General features: G+C 41.8%; 1 protein-coding gene across 1 annotated transcript in view; it reads right to left on the bottom strand.

Annotated features, from left to right (window-relative positions):
* LOC117347137 (microtubule-associated protein 2-like) overlaps nucleotides 1–18640 on the bottom strand; it is a 220677-nt gene that overhangs the window by 132654 nt on the left and 69383 nt on the right.

Raw genomic sequence — 18640 nt, 5'->3', positions numbered from 1 at the left:
CAAAATATTGTAAATATTTCCCACCACACTACAATACTACCTTGTGAAAATGAATTGTTGCTATGGGATACGCGCAGAAAGAGATGATAGCAGTCTGTATCAAAATGATTTTCACTGCAGAAGACCAAGTTATGATAAAGAACTTAGTACTGCTAAAAGGTTACATAGTAATATAACATAACATAGTAGATGACGGCAGATAAAGACCCAGCAATTGTTGAAAGAGTTCCCACAGAAGGGTTGGAACAAAAATAGTCTTGATGTGCTGCTACACAAGATCCGAGCAACAGGCACTGTGGATCATAAGCCAGGCAGTGGATGACCACACTCAATTCACACTTAAGAGCACATTGATGTTGTAAGTGATCTTGTATTGAGCCAGGAGGATGTGCCGCAAGCACTGAACAACTCGCCAAATAGCAAGAGAAACAGGAATAAGCCAGCCAACTGAAATTAAATTGTCTTAAAAAGAGTTCCAGATGGAAGAGTTAATTTTACACAACAAAGACACACCTGAATTGGTGCAAGAAGCTTTTGACCAAGTACCTGGAGCACCGCGTTAGCTTTATCTGGTTTACAGATGAAAATATATTTACATTAGCTCCACCGATTCACACACAGAATGATCACCTCTACGTGCCTTCAACAACACTGAAGCTTGAGGTTAATGTCAAATGCCTATGCCTTCAGTCAATCAGTCATGGTCTTTGTTGCAATCTCAAAACTCAGATTCACAGATCTGTTCATCATCAATCCTGGGATTAAGATCAACTACCGGGACATCCTCTTGACACAGATGTTGACAACAGGTTAATGCCACAGCACATCGAGCAAAGGACATCATCAAAATGCTACATCGAGAGACCCTAGACTTCAATGGTCCAGATCTCTGGCCTGCAAATTCACCAGACCTAAACCTAGTTGACTACCGGACCCGGGGGCTCATACATGAACGTGTTCACCATAGAACGATATGACACTGAAGATCTTAAACAGCACCTCATTCTTGTTTGGACTGAACTGAAGCACAGCGTCATTGACAAGTCCATAGATCAGTGGTGTGCCTTTGTTCAAAGGGAGTGTGCTTCTAATATCTGCTTAATTGAAATATTACTTGTTGACTACATTTTTCTGCAAGACACGCCACAAAAAGTTTTGATATTTTTTATTCGGTTCACATTCATTCTCACAAGGTAGTGATGGGGTGCGGTGGGAATTATTTACCATATTTTACATCAACTTCATTCAGGACATGACGCACTACATTTCATAAGAAATCGGCTGAGTTCTGTAGAAGATATGACAAAAAACATTTTGGTGTGTTTTTTTTTCAGTTCACAGTGTATATCTACATATCTATCATTAGATACAGATATACTGTATATAGCAAAGCTACTCACCTATAGCAGATGGATACAAAAGAAACTATTACTAATGCATCCAATTTCAGACCAGTTGTTTCTATTCCCTTATTTACAAAAGTGATTGAAGGTTTAGTAAATATGCAATTAGTAAATTATTTAGATAAATTTGAAATTTTACACAATTTTCAATCTGGCTTCCGCTCAGGATATAGCACTGAAATAGTTATAGCTTCAATAGTAGATCATATCCATAGCCTATTCAAATTGGGTTCAAGCGCAATTATTTTACAACTAGATATGAGTAGTGCTTTTGACTTAGTTGACCATGATATATTACTAGCATGCTTGGATTCCATAGGAATTTCAGGTAGGGTATGGAACTGGTTTTGAGGGTTTTTGAAAAATAGGTCTTACCAGGTAGTCAGTGCTGGTCAATAATCTACCAGATGGGTAAATGAAAGTGGAGTCCCTCAGGGTTCACCACTTTCTCCAACTTTATTTAATGTTTACTTAGCACCTTTATGTTATTTATTACATTACATAGTTTACAGGTAAAATTTTATGTTTACGCAGATGACATTTCAATACTCATCCCTTTAACTGAACTCACTTCAGAAGTGTTAAATTATATAGCTTTTATTCATACACAAGTGGAAATTTGGACATCTACATTTAGATTGAAATTAAATCCAGGCAAATCAAAATTCTTTCTAGCTAGTCCTAATGAAAAAATTATTGAAACAACTTTTAAATGGTCAATTTTATTCGATATCCCCTATTTTAGATTGGTCCTTATCGTTTAAGGCCCATACAGATTCTCTGGTTAAGAGATGTTTTATTGTCCTCTGGAAACCGCGTACTATTAGGAAATATTTTGATTGTATATCATTTAAAATCCTGGTTCAATATTCAGTCCTTTCAATATTGGATTATTGTAATGTTATATATTTAGGATCATATAAAATAACTACTAGCCGACTAAGAATCATACAAAATACAGCTATTTGTTTGATTTTTAATCTGAAAAAACATGATCACATCAGTATATATTATCAAAAGCTTCATTGGCTACCATTTGAGGCTAGAGTGTTTTAAAATTTGGATGCATTTGTTTTAAAGTTTTATTTGGCTTAGCGCCAACTTACCTTGTTTCTCATTTCAGTTTATTTTATTTCTAAGAAAAATATTCGTAGATCTGGTTGGTTTATTTTCCTTCAGCAAATGCATGTCGTATAACAAAAAAATTTTTGGATAGGACCTTTGCATTCCAAGCAGGATTAATGAAATTCATGTTTGAATCTTCTCATTTCTCCATTTCTTACTTACTATCAGTTTCGAAAAGATTTAAAACCCACTTATTTAAACAATATAATATACATTACTGATTTTCAATATTATCATGTAGTTATAATGCACTTTTGATCTTTTTGTCTATACTTATTTTAGTTTATATTGTGGGTTTTTTTATTCATTAGTTTTAATGCTTGTAATTAGTTACTTAGAATTTTATTATGTATGATGTTATTATTATACTAGTATATAACCTAAAACTAATTACCCAGCAGTATATAAATATATAATGAAAAACAATCCTAAATACTGCAACTAGCTAGCAGTGCACTTTAGTGTTAAATAGCCCTGAAGATTGAAAGGGCTTTCAATCTTCAAGGCTATTAAACACTAAAGTGCACTGCTAGCTAGTTGGCAGTATTTATGATTGTTTTTCGTTATTATTATACTAGTCATTAAGCCTGTTACATTAACAGGTGCTAGAATATATGTCTGTCTGTCTTTTCTTTCTGTCTCTTTCTTCCCTCCATTTCCCTGTGTAGGCGCTAATCTTTGCTTTCTTCCTCACTCTGCACTCCTCAAGCTGTAACATTACTGCCTCGCTTTTTCTCCCTGTAAACATCTCTGCTCTCTTTCTCATCCCCAGTCTCTTTGCTCTTTTTCTCTTCTTGCAGGGTCCTCTGCTCTCTTTTCTCTATATGTTTCCTGATTCCTGCAAACTTCTATTTTCTCTTATGCTCCTGATCCTGTGTTTCCCTGTAGGTGTCTCTTCCTTTTTTTTTTTTATTCCTTTTCATCTCATTTCTTTATCTGAACATTCCCTTCCTCAGTCTCTCCAACTTGCAGCTCTCTTGCCCTCTAAGCCCCTGCTGTGCATGTGGCTCCTGATCACCTCTCAACTGACCCTTGCGACTGCATCATTTTTGTTATGCTGGCTGGGTTCCATGGCAAAACCCTGCTCGCGGGGGTCTGTGAGTGTAGGGCCATTTTGTTATTTCCTCGTGAGAAGCTGTCCAGGTCTGACGGCGCCGTGTCGGGCAGAAGCGGGAGGCAGGGCCTCAGCACCCGGCCGGGGGTCCCGTGATTGGATCCGCCAGCCCCCAGGAGCCCGAGCCCGGTGGCGGGAAGGCAGGGACATGTCTGGCGTGCCATGGTGCTGACCTCGGCGCTGAAGCTGCTGCAGAGAAAGGAACCTACATGTGCCTGTCGCACCGGCACAGCCTGTACCTGTGCTTCGGAGGCATGCTGCTGCTCATCGTGTCCGCCTGCAGTCAGGAGAGGTCAGTAGACAGCTCGGCCTCACCTCAGGGGAGGCCACAACGGGTGGTGCGCTGTGTCGGGGGGAGGCGGGGCCTGGAGGAGTTGAAGAGCAGGGAGGCCCGCGTCCAGATTCTCTGCCGGGTACTGTCACAGCTAGGCATGCATGCGCACTCCTGCAGCCACAGACCTACTGATCACGGAACACGCAGATAGGAGTGCGCATGCGCGGCTAGAGTTTTATTATATAGGATTGTATGCTGAGTACCTATTGTGTAAACTGCTATGAACTGCTGGTTAGGCAGTATATAAAAATAAATTATTATTATTTTCTGAGGACAGCAGGCTTATATTCTCATCCACAGAACCCGGAATGGACAGTCAAAAAGTTCACAGTCACTTTAAAACTTTTAAGACTGCCTATATTGTGCGCATGCTGGTGCCTTCCCACTGACTTCAGCTTGCAGGACCTGCAGTTCAGTAATATAGCTAAGAAGCTAACTATGTGGGAAGTGGGAGGGTTCTGATAATATATGCCTGCTGTCCTCAGAGAACACCTGCTATAGGTGAGTAACTTTGTTTTCTCCTAGGAGAAGCAAGCAGTATATTTTTACATATGGGAATCCCAAGCTGCCAGGATCACGTCTCTTAGAAAAGGGTTATTGATAACTACCATGATGCTAGCAAAACTAAAGGGGTTGGAGGAATGTTGGTATTTAAGTAGAGAATAAATTTTGTAGAACTGCTTGGCCAAATTGACTATCCCATCTGGAATGATTCTCCAAACAGTAATGGGATGTAAAGGTATGACTTGAGGAACAGATAGCACCTTCACAGATGTCCTCAATAGGAGTGGAATGTAGATGGGTCACTGAAGTCGCCATCGCTCAAATTTTAAGTGCAGTGACACGGCCTTCAAGCGTCAGCATAGCCCAAGCATAGGCAAAGGAGATACAGCCTGCCAGCCATGCAAAGATGGTTATCTTGGTGGCAGAAGCTCCAATGCTGTTAGGACTGAAAGACAGGAAAAGTTGAGTGGTAGTTCTGTGAGGTTTGGTCCGATTTAAGTAGTAAGCAAGAGCACATATACAGTACAGTCCAATTTATGGAGTGCTTTAGGAATGTGGTTTAGGAAAGAAAAGAGGTAGAACTATGGACTGGTTCAGATGAAATTCTGAGATGATCTTTAGGAGGAACTTCAGATGTGTGCAGGGAACCATGCTGTCATGATAAAAAGTTACATGGGGTGGATCCAATACTAGTGCTTGAATTTCACTGAACCAGCATGAAGATATAAGGGCTATGAGGAAGACCACTTAGTATAGTTTTCCAAATTTTCTACTGTCCTGACTAGCAATAGTCCATCTTGCATTTAGGTAGTTTGAGTTGTTAGTAACCCTTGAACTCATTAGTTTCAGACAGTCCACCTTTTTCCCCTGTGATTTTATTTCTTCCTGGACAGAATCAATTCTTAATATCTGTGCATTTACCAGTGGAAGAGTTCCTGCACATAATTTATATAAGGAGTCTAAAGCAGTCCAGATAGACTACAAAGTGAATTCCGCTGGCCTTACCAACAGGGGAACCGATGGAATTTGTCCCTCAACTGCTGGAGCTACCACAACCTTCTCCAATAATGGTATCTCTGCCAGGGAGACTTGGGACGCCAGTAAGCCCTCCAGCTCTGTTAGGGAAGTTACTTACTGTTCCTTCTGAGCCGTCGTAGTTTCCCTCTCGCGGCTGCTGGGGAAGCACAGGTCCTGCAGGGCTGAGCAATACCTCGCTCCCGAGCGCCAGGAATTCTCTCTGACTCGGTGTTGCTGATTCGCCCCAAGGGGAAAATGTAAAGAAGCCCGCAATCATCTCCTGCCTCCACGAGGTGAGCTCAGGCTGCCGGGCTGTTGGAGCCACTCTTTAAGGCATTATTTGGCAAATAACTCCGATAAACGGGATCGAAAAAGTTACTCAGTAGGAGAACGTGTTGTGAGCGTCCTCACTACACCACAGCCATCTTGTCTCTCTCCTATAGAGCAGAGCAAGGTAAGGCCACTAAAGCCCCAGGTGTGGGTCCTGGTGTGGTAACCCACCCCACGACCCAAGGGGGGGCTGATGACCTTGTCCTATGCCTTAAGTAGACCTGAGGAGGGCCAGCTTGGTTTACCTGGACAGGTAGGGGTGATGAAATGAGCAAACATGAAATAATAAAAAATTCAGCCCTTATACTTTCTCACATTGTACCAGGATTTACTAGTTAGAAAAACCTGTTGATAGATAGGGCCTAATCCAAGAGCAGGTGAGAATGTGGTATTGGTAGCTAAATATGTGAAAATTGGATAAGCTAGAATATAATAATCAGAAATACAAAAGTAAAAGATAGGAATCGAATTTAACATATTGATTTGACACATGTTTCATGTGCTTGAGGGTACAGGAAGGGAGGCTAAGACATTCTGTGATTGATAACCACCATAGCAAATTTACCCCAGATGGCAAAGCTTAAGTTTTATAGGGTTTCTTTGTTCTGAAGAGTGACCAGCCTGAACTAGGCCGGTCCTCAGGGAGTTATAGGCAGACAGGAGTTGACTTTTGACCTGGTATCCACATTCCAAGAGGCCCTGAGTTTACAGTGCCCTGAGTTTGCAATGGGAAAAACAAATCGAATCCATATGTATATCATTGTATGTATAGATCCAGAATTAAGCTTTAGTAAGTCAGTAAAACTGCACAATAGGAATTTACTTATGTAGCTATAGGTAACAAGTTAACAAGTGTAGATTAGAATAATATTTTATTTTGATTTTCATATATCTGAAATCCTGAAGAGATCCTGAGCAGGCTGCATCTGGTGTTTGGCCTCTGACCTTGAGCAACTTTTTTCTACTCTGAAACTCTGATGGGAGGGGGAGTTAACTGCTCCTTCCATCTTTCTCTGTTCAGTCTTAGTGAGACAAAGAGAGATGATTTTCTCAGTACAGAGAGGGCACGCTGATTTTTACAGGAAAGGAATTAAAAGCTGAATCTGAGTAGTCTTTGAGTATATTACAATATCTGTCTATGTATTTCTTCTTTTTATAAAATATGTAAGCTTAATGTGAGAATGTAACTTTTTAGGTATAAGAATGTAATTTTAGGAATGCTTTTGTGACACGCCTATATGAAGCTAGCCTTATATGGAAACAAATAATTTGGACCAGTTAGATTGCAGTCAGATTGTAACGAAGGAATGTCGTCATTTAGAATATATATGGATGTGTAACTGGTAAAACTTGCATACTCTCTGACATCTAAACCTTTCTCTTTACAGAAATAAATCCCTCTAACTTGGACATGGCAGGGAGGACACGGAGTACCAAAGCTACTATCAAGATCGACACTCCAGCATCCGGAGGGACCCAGGGGATGGTCAAGGTCTGTACACAAAAGGCAGAGGGCGACATGGATCAGAGGGCAGAGGTCTCAGTGCAGACCGAGACCTTCCCCCCCTCCCAAAGTGCACTACAGTCTCTACGCAGACAGAGGAGCTAGGAAACTTAGGCGAGGATATCTTGCAAGAACTACTGAGCCTCAGGGAGGAGGTAAAGCGCCTGAGGAGCATCAGGGATGACGAGGCCTTCATCGATGACGCCATCCTGGAACTGTCACACATCACAGAGAGAACCCACGACAGGTCCATCCTTGACATGCCCAAACCTACAGCACTAAACACAACGATTGGAGTAAAGGAGATGATTGGAAATGCTGGCCCCTGGCAACTAGTAACATCCTCTACGGGCAAGCGAAGTAAACCCACCTCATTCTCACTCTCTTCTTCTTCTTTTTCTCTTCAACAGGATAGCCGTTCATCAATACCACAGCTAACTCTCAGAAATAGATTTCAGATCTTACAGGATGGAACCACCGAGGAAATAGCAGAAGGGATTCATGAGGATACCCAGCTCACAACGTCAAATCCAGAGCATGCAGACCGGCCCCCTCGGAAGGAACGAAGAGTGATAGTCATTGGTGACTCCATGCTAAGGGGCACCGAGGGACCAATTTGCAGGCCTAATTTGCAGTCAAGAAAGGTCTGCTGTCTCCCTGGAGCCAGGATCCAGGATATTACCACTAGCCTAGACAAAATTCTAAAACCTAATGATCATTTTCCCATGTTTCTCATCCATGTAGGCACAAACGACACTGCTAGGAATGCCACAGAGAACATCCCCAGAGATTTTGGAGCGCTGGGAAAGAAGTTGAAGCAGATAGGAGCACAGGTGGTCTTTTCATCAATTCTTCCAGTAAGAAACAAAGGCAGAGCTAGAGAAGAGTGTATTCAATGGACTAATGAATGCATAGAAATGAACTTTGGATTCCTAAACCACGGCGAGACGCTCCAGGGACTACAAGGACCAGATGGACTCCACCTAACCAGAAGAGGTAGAAACATATTTGGACATCAATTGGCCCGCCTACTCCATAGGGCTTTAAACTAGGTAAGTTGGGGGAGGGTACATACTTATATTCCAGAGCAGTAAGAAACCACCCTGAGGACGCAAGTCGCACTCACACTACCAAGTCTAAAGGTAAGTAACCAATGATATCCACAATAATTCAGGGAGAAATATCCACTGATAATTTAGGGAGCCACACTAGCTCGTAAAGGAATCTCTTCACAGATATGGAGGGCTAGGTATGTTAATGGCACACTGCTTGGGCAATAAAATTCTAGCATTAGAGACTAAGATAACAAACGCCGATCTTGACGTGATAGCGATATCCGAAACCTGGTTCACCGGAATCGCATGTGTGGGATATGGATTATATCAGGGTACAACCTATTTCGTTGCGACCGAGAGAGTAAATTGGGGAGGAGGAGAAGCGCTATACTACTAAGGAAAGCATCAAAACCACCAAAATCACAGATGTTAGATACACCGGGAATCCCTCTGGGGTGAACCTGGCCAAAGGGAATGAAAAATGCCTATACCTTGGGGTGATATATAGGCCTCCCAGGCAACAGGAGGACAAAGACATGGAATTAATCGAGGACATAGAGAAAATCACACTGTGCGGGGACACAGTAATGCTAGGAGACTTCAACATGCCAGATGCAGATTGGAACACACTCTCCGTGACTACGGGTAGCAGCAAAAGAATATTAACCTCCATAAAGGGTGCACGTCTCAAGCAATTGGTATTGGAGCCCACCAGGGACCAGGCGTTACTAGACCTAGTTCTCACCAACGGAGATAGCGTCACGGAAGTCTCAGTAGGAGACACACTGGCCTCCAGCGACCATAATATGGTATGGCTCAACCTCAAGAAAGGTTTCCCTAAGACAAACACAGCAACAAGGGTTCTCAACTTTAGAGGCACAGACTTCAACCGCATGGGAGATTTTGTCCATCAGGAACTACATAAACAAGCAATATCTGACAATGTGGAGGATATGTGGTCGTCTCTGAAGTCCATCCTACACGAAGCAACAGACCGATACATAAAGACAGTAAGTAAACGCAGGAGAAACAAAAGACCCCAATGGTTCAGTAAAGAAATTTCAGACCTAGTTAAACAGAAAAAAGACGCATTTATCATCTACAAACATTTAGGCAGAGAGGGGGCGAAAGAGGACTATCTAGACAGATCTAAAGCTGTCAAAACAGCAGTCAGAGAAGCCAAACTCCGAATGGAGGAAGAGCTAGCATGGAAAATTAAGAAAGGGGATAAATCTTTCTTCAGCTATATTAGTGACAGGAAAAGAAACAAAGATGGGATAGTACGCTTGAAGCAATCGGACGGTAACTGTGCGGAATCAGATTCTGAGAAGGCAGAACTACTAAACAAATACTTCTGTTCAGTGTTCATCCGCGAAGCTCCGGGAGCTGGTCCACAGCTGCAGACGGGAGATAACCAGAAAGACCCGTTTCAAGATTTCGAATTTACGCCCTGTAGCGTCTATGACGAACTATCAAGACTCAAAGTAAACAAAGCCATGGGACCGGATAACCTACACCCCAGAATGCTCAGGGAGTTAGGGGAAGTCCTGGCAGAACCATTATCTGTTCTTACAATCATTCCCTAAGCACAGGAAGGGTCCCCTTGGACTGGAAAAACCCGCCAACGTAATCCCACTCCACAATAAGGGCTGCAGGACAGAGACAGCAAACTACAGACCAGTGAGTCTCACGTCTAAGTGTGTAAACTCATGGGAAACACTGATCAAACAGAATCTTGACACAATCCTAAGACAAAGAAGAAACTGCGTGATCCACACCAACACGGGTTCACCCAGGTAGATCCTGCCAAAGTCTAATCTGATTAGCTTTTTCGACTAGGTTTACTAGACAACTGGATGCCGGAGAGTCGACAGGACCTGGTATATTTGGACTAGTCAGTAGAAGCATTTGATAGCGTCCCTCATCGAAGGATTACTGAACAAGCTGAAAATCGATAGGATTAGGAGACACTCTAGACTACATGGGTTGGGGATTGGCTGAGGCGGTAGACTTCAGAAGGTGGTGGTGAACGATACCCCATCCGAAGCATCGGGACGTGATCAGTGGAGTGCCGCAGGGCTCGTCCCTGGGCCCGATTCTATTTAACTTATTCATAAGAGATATGACGCAAGGACTTAGAGGAAGGGGTATCACTGTTCGCCGACGACGCCGACAGCCAAACTTTGCAACATAGTAGGGCAAAAGCTTATTACCGGATAATATGACACACGACCTACTGTTGCTTGAACAATGTCAATTACTTGGCAGCTAGGCTTCAATGCTAAAAAATGCAAGATAATGCACCTGGATAAGAGAAACCCGCGTAGAACTTATGTACTAAATGGTGAGACCTTGGTTAGGACCACAGCGGAACGCGACCTAGGGGGTGATCATTAGTGAGGACATGAAGGTTGCCAATCAAGTGGAGAAGGCTTCCTCCAGGGCAAGACAAATGATGGGGTGTATCCGCAGAGGTTTCGTCAGCAGGAGACCTGAAGTTATGATGCCGTTGTACAGAGCCATGGTGAGGCCTCACTTGGAGTACTGTGTTCAGTTTTGGAGACCACATTACCGAAAGGACGTGTGAGGATCGAGTCGGTTCAGCAAACGGCCACCAGGATGGTCATTGGGGCTCAAGGATCTCACGTATGAAGAAAGATTTAAAAAAAATTGCGGCTGTACTCACTTGAGGAAAGAAGAGAACGGGGAGATAAGATTGAAACATATAAGTACATCACGGGACGCATCGAGTCAGAAGATGATATTTTCTGTCTCATGGGACCCTCGACCACCAGAGGGCATCTGCTGAAAATCAGGGGAGGGAAGTTTCATGGCGACTCCAGGAAGTACTTCTTCACCGAAAGAGTGGTGGATCATTGGAACAGACTCCCACTCCAGGTGATAAAGGCCAGCAGCGTGACGGATTTTAAGAGAAAATGGGATACTCACGTGGGATCTTTAAGGGAGTAAATTCATGGGAGGGGATACTTGGAATGGGCAGACTTGGTGGGCTATAGCCCTTTTCTGCTGCTTTTTTCTATGTTTCTATGTTTTTGGCTTCTGTAAATTCTCATGATGCAAATAATAATCTTATGATCAACGAGATTTGATAACAAATAAATAATAATTTTTGATTTTATTAAAAATATTTGCATCATTTTTTCATTATTCATTTTTACAACCCTAGAGTAGCTACAAGTACACTTGTGTGCAATTATCCTGGTCATTATGTATATACATATATAATACTAGTATCATGTACTATGTTCATACTAGATCCTACTTATTTGCAAACATAATACCTATATCTTGTTCTATGTTGTGTTCCTAATGGGGACTAGCCAACTATCTCCTCTGTGTAGCTTTGTTTGGGGGAAGAAGTTGCAAAAGATTGAAAGGGAGACTTTGTGAGAGTGGTTAGCACAACACTGAGGTTTCAAGCCATAGTTGGAGGCTTAAGAAAAGGCTTGGTATGATACAGGCTCTTCATGAATCTAGAAACCAAAGGATGTATAGATAATGGTTTCCTGTCTAATGATGAATGAAAAGCACTAATTGCACTGAGATGAACTCTGACTGAAGTAGTTTTGAGACCAGAATTGGAAAGGTATAGGAGATAATAAATGTAAATTTCTACAGTATTGTTTTTGTAATTATGTATGTATTTTGTGAACCACTTAGGTTTTAAGCGGGCTATAAGTTTTAAAATAAATAGTTTAGGACCAATGGAAAATTGATCGGATCTAGTAAAGTGGAGATTATACCAGATTTTGAAGCAAGTCCATTTGAAACGATAGCAGAACGGTGTGGAAGGTTTTCTAGAAGCTTCAATGATGGCTAACAATAGTGCAGATAGTGTGAAATAGGGAAGGGACACAATCAAACAACTGTAGGGACAATCAATTTATTAGAACATTGTAAATCAATAATACACATTTAGCATATATATAAAATGAAGCAGTCATAAAAACAGATCTTTCAATACTTTTATACACTGGACCCCCCAACACAGTCTGTGTTTCAGTTAAGGTAGCCTTCTTCATTTTGCACTTTGCAGCGTACTTCATAATTGCGTGTTTTAGATATCGTATCAGACAGCAGGCTCCACACTAGACATCAAGAGTAATCCTTTTGGTTTGATTAGTTATATTCTGGTGCCATCTACTGGGCTTCTTTCATACACCCTGAAGAAGGCTACATTAGACAAAACACGAACCGTGTTGGGGTCCAGTATGAAAAAGGATTGAAAGATCTATTTTTATGCCTGTTTCATTTTATGTATATTAGAGAATGACACAGTGGCTGAAACGGTGGTGGGGGGGGGGGGGAAGTGCTCACTGCGGGCACGGGGAGAAGGCCATCCACTGCCCTGTGGAGCGGTGAATGGCCTTGGTGATCGCGTGAGGCCCCCTCCCTCCCTCCTTCCTATCTACAAAATCTATCTCCCTCCCTCCCTCTTACCTTCGCAGTGCGTTAGTAAAGTAAGTTGCTCAAGCCGGCCAAGCCTACTTGCAGTCGCATGTGTGTGGGCGGAAGCTTCTCCTCTGACGCAACTTCCGTTGCGTCAGAGGAGAAGCTTCCGCTCACACACACGTGACTGCAGGCAGGCAGGCTCAGCCGGCTTGAGCAACTTACTTTACTAACGCGCCGCGAAGGTAAGAGGGAGGGAGGGAGATAGATTTTGAATTTCCAGGCACCACTTGCACACGTAATGCCTATCTGTTTGCCTTCCCATCCTTGAAGGGCTGTATCTACAAGAGATTCCTTGATAGATCTCTGTCATTCCAAGCAGGCAAATGGAATAAATGTCTAACCACCCTCATCTCAAACTCACCCTCCTACCAAACTTTCAGGAAATCAATTAAAACCTATCTCTTTGATAAATTTCACTGACTCCCTTCCTGCCTTGTTGTATCTCTGATATGCCTCCGGATATACCTGACTACTCTTGACTTGCTAATGTAATTTGAAAGTCTTTTCTGTAACATCGCTGTCTGTGTGTAGTCTCTTCCTCTGTAAACCACTCTGAACTGCTGTGGTATTGCGGTATAAAAAAAAAAAATAATGTATATGCTATATGTGTATTATTGATTTACAATGTTCTAATAAATTGTCCCTACAGTTGTTTATGTCCCTTCCCCACTTCTTTTTTGTGAAAGCATTTATTCACTGGGAGAGAGATACCATGCAGTGAGAGCTAATGAACATAGATTGGGATGATGTAAAAGTGGAATAATGTAAAAGTGGAACTGTTCACAGACTTGTATTAGATAACTGGGAATCCAGCTTCCGCAAGATTTGTCGAAACTCTATGCACTTAATTATGCTAGGGTAGTGCAACAGGTTCGAGCAAATTTACAGCACTGGCAAGGGTTATGGTTGTCCTGGTGGGGACGTATTGCGGTGATTAAAATGAATATATTACCTAGGTTATTATTTTTATTTCAATCACTGCTGCTTGCGGTCCCCAGAGGGGTCTTACAGTTGTTACACAGAGAATTTTGTTTGTTTATTTGACGGGGTAAAGCACCAATCGGCCAATCGGTGCTTTGGGAGAGGAGGGTGGTAGAGCTGTCCCAAATCTCCACTAGTACTTTTTAGCGGCGCAGTTTCGCATGGTGCTGGACTGGGTTACAGCGGACTTTAAACCCGGGGTCCAAATAGAACAGAGTTATGTTCCATTTGTTTTGCTGAAGCATTGGATGTGGACCTCATCTGCGGAGGTAGATAGATTATGAGGGGTGACAAATCCTTTCTTTGGGCATTTAGTGCACATATGGGGGAAATTTCATCATATGAGGGGCGTGATAGGAGATTGTCTACGCTGGCTCCTATATGGGGTGAGCCGCAGTTTTTTGGGGGGCAGGCTCGGGGGATATTTTGTACATGGAGGAGAGGGGGTATATTACATTCAGGAATTTGCTTAGAGGGGGGAAATACCTACCTTTGATGAGCTGATCAGGAGAGATGAGAGGTTTCAGGGTGATTTTTTTGGGTATATGCAAATTCGTCATTTTATGATTGCAGTAGGGTGGGGAAGGGGGCAATTTATGGAAGGGGAATGTTTAGAAAACTTATGGGGTTTAATGGGTAAGGTTCCTCGTCCCATTTCTGTAATATATAGATATTTGAGGGGTCACAAAGTAGTTAACTTTCCTTTCCGGGAATGTTGGGAGTTTGATTTACAGCACAAGTTTCAGACTGATGAGTGGGTACGGATTTGTGAGGCGGTGCAAAAGGCATCATCCTGTGTCTTAATTCAAGAAAACGCTTATAAGGTTTTAACCAGATGGTATTACACTCCAGACAGGATGCACTTTATGTACCCCCAGGTTCCTAGTGTTTGTTGGCGCTGTGGGATGGCACCCGGTACCTTTTATCATATCTGGTAGGACTGCCTGATAATTCAGGCCTTCTGGCGAATGGTCACAAATGAGCTGACAAAGTGGACACAGGAACAGATCTTGCTTTTGCCAAAAGACTGCTTGCTGGGGACCCAAAATGAAAGAACATGGCTTTTGGCAGACTAAATTGATGCGATTGGGTCTTGCGAGTGCTAAATGCCTGGGAATGTTTGGGAGTTAAACATTCAGGATTGTTTGACCAGCAACGCCATACATGCCCTATTTTTAAATATCAGCCAAAAAGAAAAAAGAAGACTGCAAATCATTCAGAACACGGCCATAAAACTAATCTATAATGCAAAAAAATTTGATCACGTCTCCCCATTGTTAATAGACGCGCATTGGTTACCAGTTAACCATAGGATCCTCTACAAACTGATGTTCCTAATCTTTAAGTCCCTCACATTTAGTGAACCACAATTTATTTTGAAATCACTTATCCCATACAAACCCCAAAGATCTTTGCGCTCATCCAACCAAAATTTATTAACAGTGCCTTCTTTAAAAATCATTGGAACGAGAAGAGCTGATATGTTTACTGTTGCAGGTCCACAATGGTGGAATTCCCTTCCCCATTATATTAGAATAGAAAGTGATATCCTAATATTCAAAAAGCTTTTAAAATCTCATTTATTTAAGGACGCCTTCGATCTATAATTTAACTTATGGATGCCATTAACTAATTTTTAATCCTCTAAATTGTTGATTTGGCTCAAACAAATATGCAAGAAATGCTTTGAATAAATTTTTACCCTACCTTTCGTTCTTCCCTGGTTTTTTTGTTTTTTTTTTCCTCTTCCCCATTGTAACTTTACCCTCCTTCCCTATCTCTCATGTGAGTCACAATTTGATTTTATTGTAATTAGGTTAAAGTTTCTTTATTATATTATGTACATCGCCTAGAACTCTGAAATAGGCGATTCATCAAATGTGAAATAAAACTTGAAACTTGAAACATGGCAGAAAGTATTTCAGTGCCTTTAAGTATTTTCAAGGGGGGGGAGTTGGGGAATGCTAGGGGAGTCCTCTGCTGAACTCAAAGAGAATTCTTTCTTTGGAGGGTATTTGTGTTTCAAGAGGGGAGGTGGGTGGGGGAGAGGGTTTACTAGTTTACATTGTGTGGTTTGAGAGGGGGGTTGGGGGAGTGTTCTCTGTTGGTGTTATTTTCTCTTGGTTTGTTTTGGTTTTTTTTCTTTTTGCTGAACTGTCAGCTGTGCTTTCGTGCTTGCTTCTGGTTGGTGGTACACTGATTTTGCCTTGCGTACTTCTCTTGTACAGTGCTCTTTATGATTGTATTATGCCTTTACTTGTTCTTATATACAAAAAATTTTCTAATAAAAATTTTTTTTTAAAAAAGTTTATATCCTTTGTAACCCCTCTTTTGGCGAGACTATTTAATAATCTAAAAGATAGAGAACAATTGCCTTACTTTATGAGATTAGCAGGAATAGCAATGTTATTTATCGTAACAGTTGTTATCCACGGACAGCAGTCAGCTATTCTCACTAATGGGTGAAGTGATCCAACGGAGCCCCAATGCGGACGCTTCTTTGAAGAAAACTCGAAGTTTCGAGTTGCCCGCACCGCGCATGCATGAGTGCCTTCCCGCTCGATGCACTGGGCGTGTCTCCTCAGTTCAGCTAGTTAGCAGAGAAGCCAACCCGGGGGAGGTGGGTGGGACGTGAGAATAGCTGCCTGCTCTCCCTGGATAACTGTTACAGTAAGTAACATTGCTTTATCCCAGGACAAGCAGGCAGGTATTCTCACTAATGGGTGACCTCCAAGCTAACCAGAATGGGATGGTGGGAGAGCTGGCAACTTAGGAGAATAAATTTTGCAATACTGTTTGGCCAAACTGTCCATCCCGTCTGGAGAAAGTATCCAGACAATAGTGTGAAGTGAAGGTTTGAACCGAGGACCAAGTGGCAGCTTTACAAATCTCCTCAATCGGTGTTGATCTGAGGAAAGCTACAGAAGCTGCCATCACTCTGACCTTATGGGCTGTGATTTTTCTGTCAAGGGACAATCCAGCATAGCAGAATGAGATGCAAGCCGCCATCCAGTTGGAGATGGTGCGCTTGGAAACGGGGCGTCCCAACTTGTTCGGATCGAAGAAGATGAAAAGTTGAGGAGCAGATCTGTGAGGTTTGGTGCGTTCTAGGTAGAAAGCCAAAGCACGCTTGCAGTCCAGAGTATGAAGAACCGATTCTCCAGAGTGAGAGTGTGGCTTCGGGAAGAACACTGGCAGGATGATGGATTGGTTGAGATGAAATTCTGAGACAACCTTAGGAAGGAATTTCGGGTGTGTGCGGAGAACCACCTTGTCATGATGGAATACTGTAAAAGGCGGGTCCGCAACCAAGGCTTGTAGCTCACTGACTCTTCGGACAGAAGTGAGGCCAATGAGAAACACCACTTTCCAAGTGAGATACTTCAGGTGAGCCTTGTGGAGAGGTTCAAATGGAGGCTTCACAAGTTGTGAAAGAACAACATTAAGGTCCCAAACCACTTGAGGAGCCTATATCAATTAAAGAACTACAAACAGCTTTGAAGTCCCTTAAAGTTGGTGGTGATGGTTTCACTGTAGAGTTTTATAAATCATTTCAAAATACCCTATTACCACACCTGTTGAATTTATATCAGGTTAAACTAACTAAGGGTTGTATTACAGACCTATCTCTTTAATTAATGTACATGGAAAACTTTTGGCTAAACTATTGGCTTTATGCTTGGCCAAGGCTCTCCCTCATATCTTCTAATAACACTAGATTGGCTTTTCATATGTTGAATTTAACAAAAGATATGAATGATCCAGCCTTCTCAGTATCTTTGGATGCAGAGAAGGCCTTTGATCAGGTAGAATGGGCCTTTATGTATCAAGCAATGGAATGGTTTGGTATTAGTTCAGGATTTATTCAAATGATTCAAACCTTGTACAGCTCCCCTTCTGCCAGACTGTATATTAATAATAATTTCTCAGAGCATTTTTCTCTGAAACGGGGAGTTAGACAGGATGTCCATTATCTGCTTTGCTTTTTGATATTGTAATGCAACCCTTGTTATTGGCTATTCAGCAGGCAGAGGAGATACAGGGTATTCCTTATGCAGGTCGGGAATACAAAGTATCTGCATATGTAGATGATATTCTACTTCATTTGAGGAATCCTAAAACTACTATTCCATATTTACTGGATTTAATAGAGAAATTTGGGAAATTTTCAGGATCTAAGATAAATTGGAGTAAATCAGAGGTTCTTCCGTTTAATGTACACTGTACAAAAGGTTTATCTGATTCATTCCCCTTTCTTTGGAAGGAAGAGGGCATAAAATATTTAGGTATCTGGATAAAAAATACACTGGAAGAGACAATGAAAGTAAATGAAAAATCTTTTATAGGTACCATCAATCCTATATATGCGTACAGGGTATGTATTTGGAATCCTCACAGAGTTCATGGAAAATCTCCCAGATGGTTATGGTTGGAATGGCAAATTTATGTCACCATTGAGATTGAGTCATGTGTTAAGTATTAAGATGCCCAGGTATACAAGGATAATAGAATACTAGTTGATACATGGAAAACATTAAAATGTGTGAATAATTTAACACCTATTCAATTAATAAAATTCAACTATCAAACTAATATGGCTGAACTCCAAGATTCAAATTGGCGAATTAAAGTCATCTGGAAGTATTGGATGAAGGCAGGTAGTAACGTACTTGGATGATGTTATTTCTGATGGTAATAAGCTGAATGGAAAAATCTTAGTAATCAGTATAGTCTTCCATTCTTATGTTTTCAGGTGGACTTCCTGGGACACCAGACCGCCCAGTGATATAAATTAATATC

Source organism: Geotrypetes seraphini, chromosome 13 (assembly GCF_902459505.1).
Source record: "Geotrypetes seraphini chromosome 13, aGeoSer1.1, whole genome shotgun sequence".
Taxonomy (NCBI): domain Eukaryota; kingdom Metazoa; phylum Chordata; class Amphibia; order Gymnophiona; family Dermophiidae; genus Geotrypetes; species Geotrypetes seraphini.
Note: the sequence above shows the minus strand (reverse complement) of the source record. Positions and strands in the feature narration are given on the sequence as shown.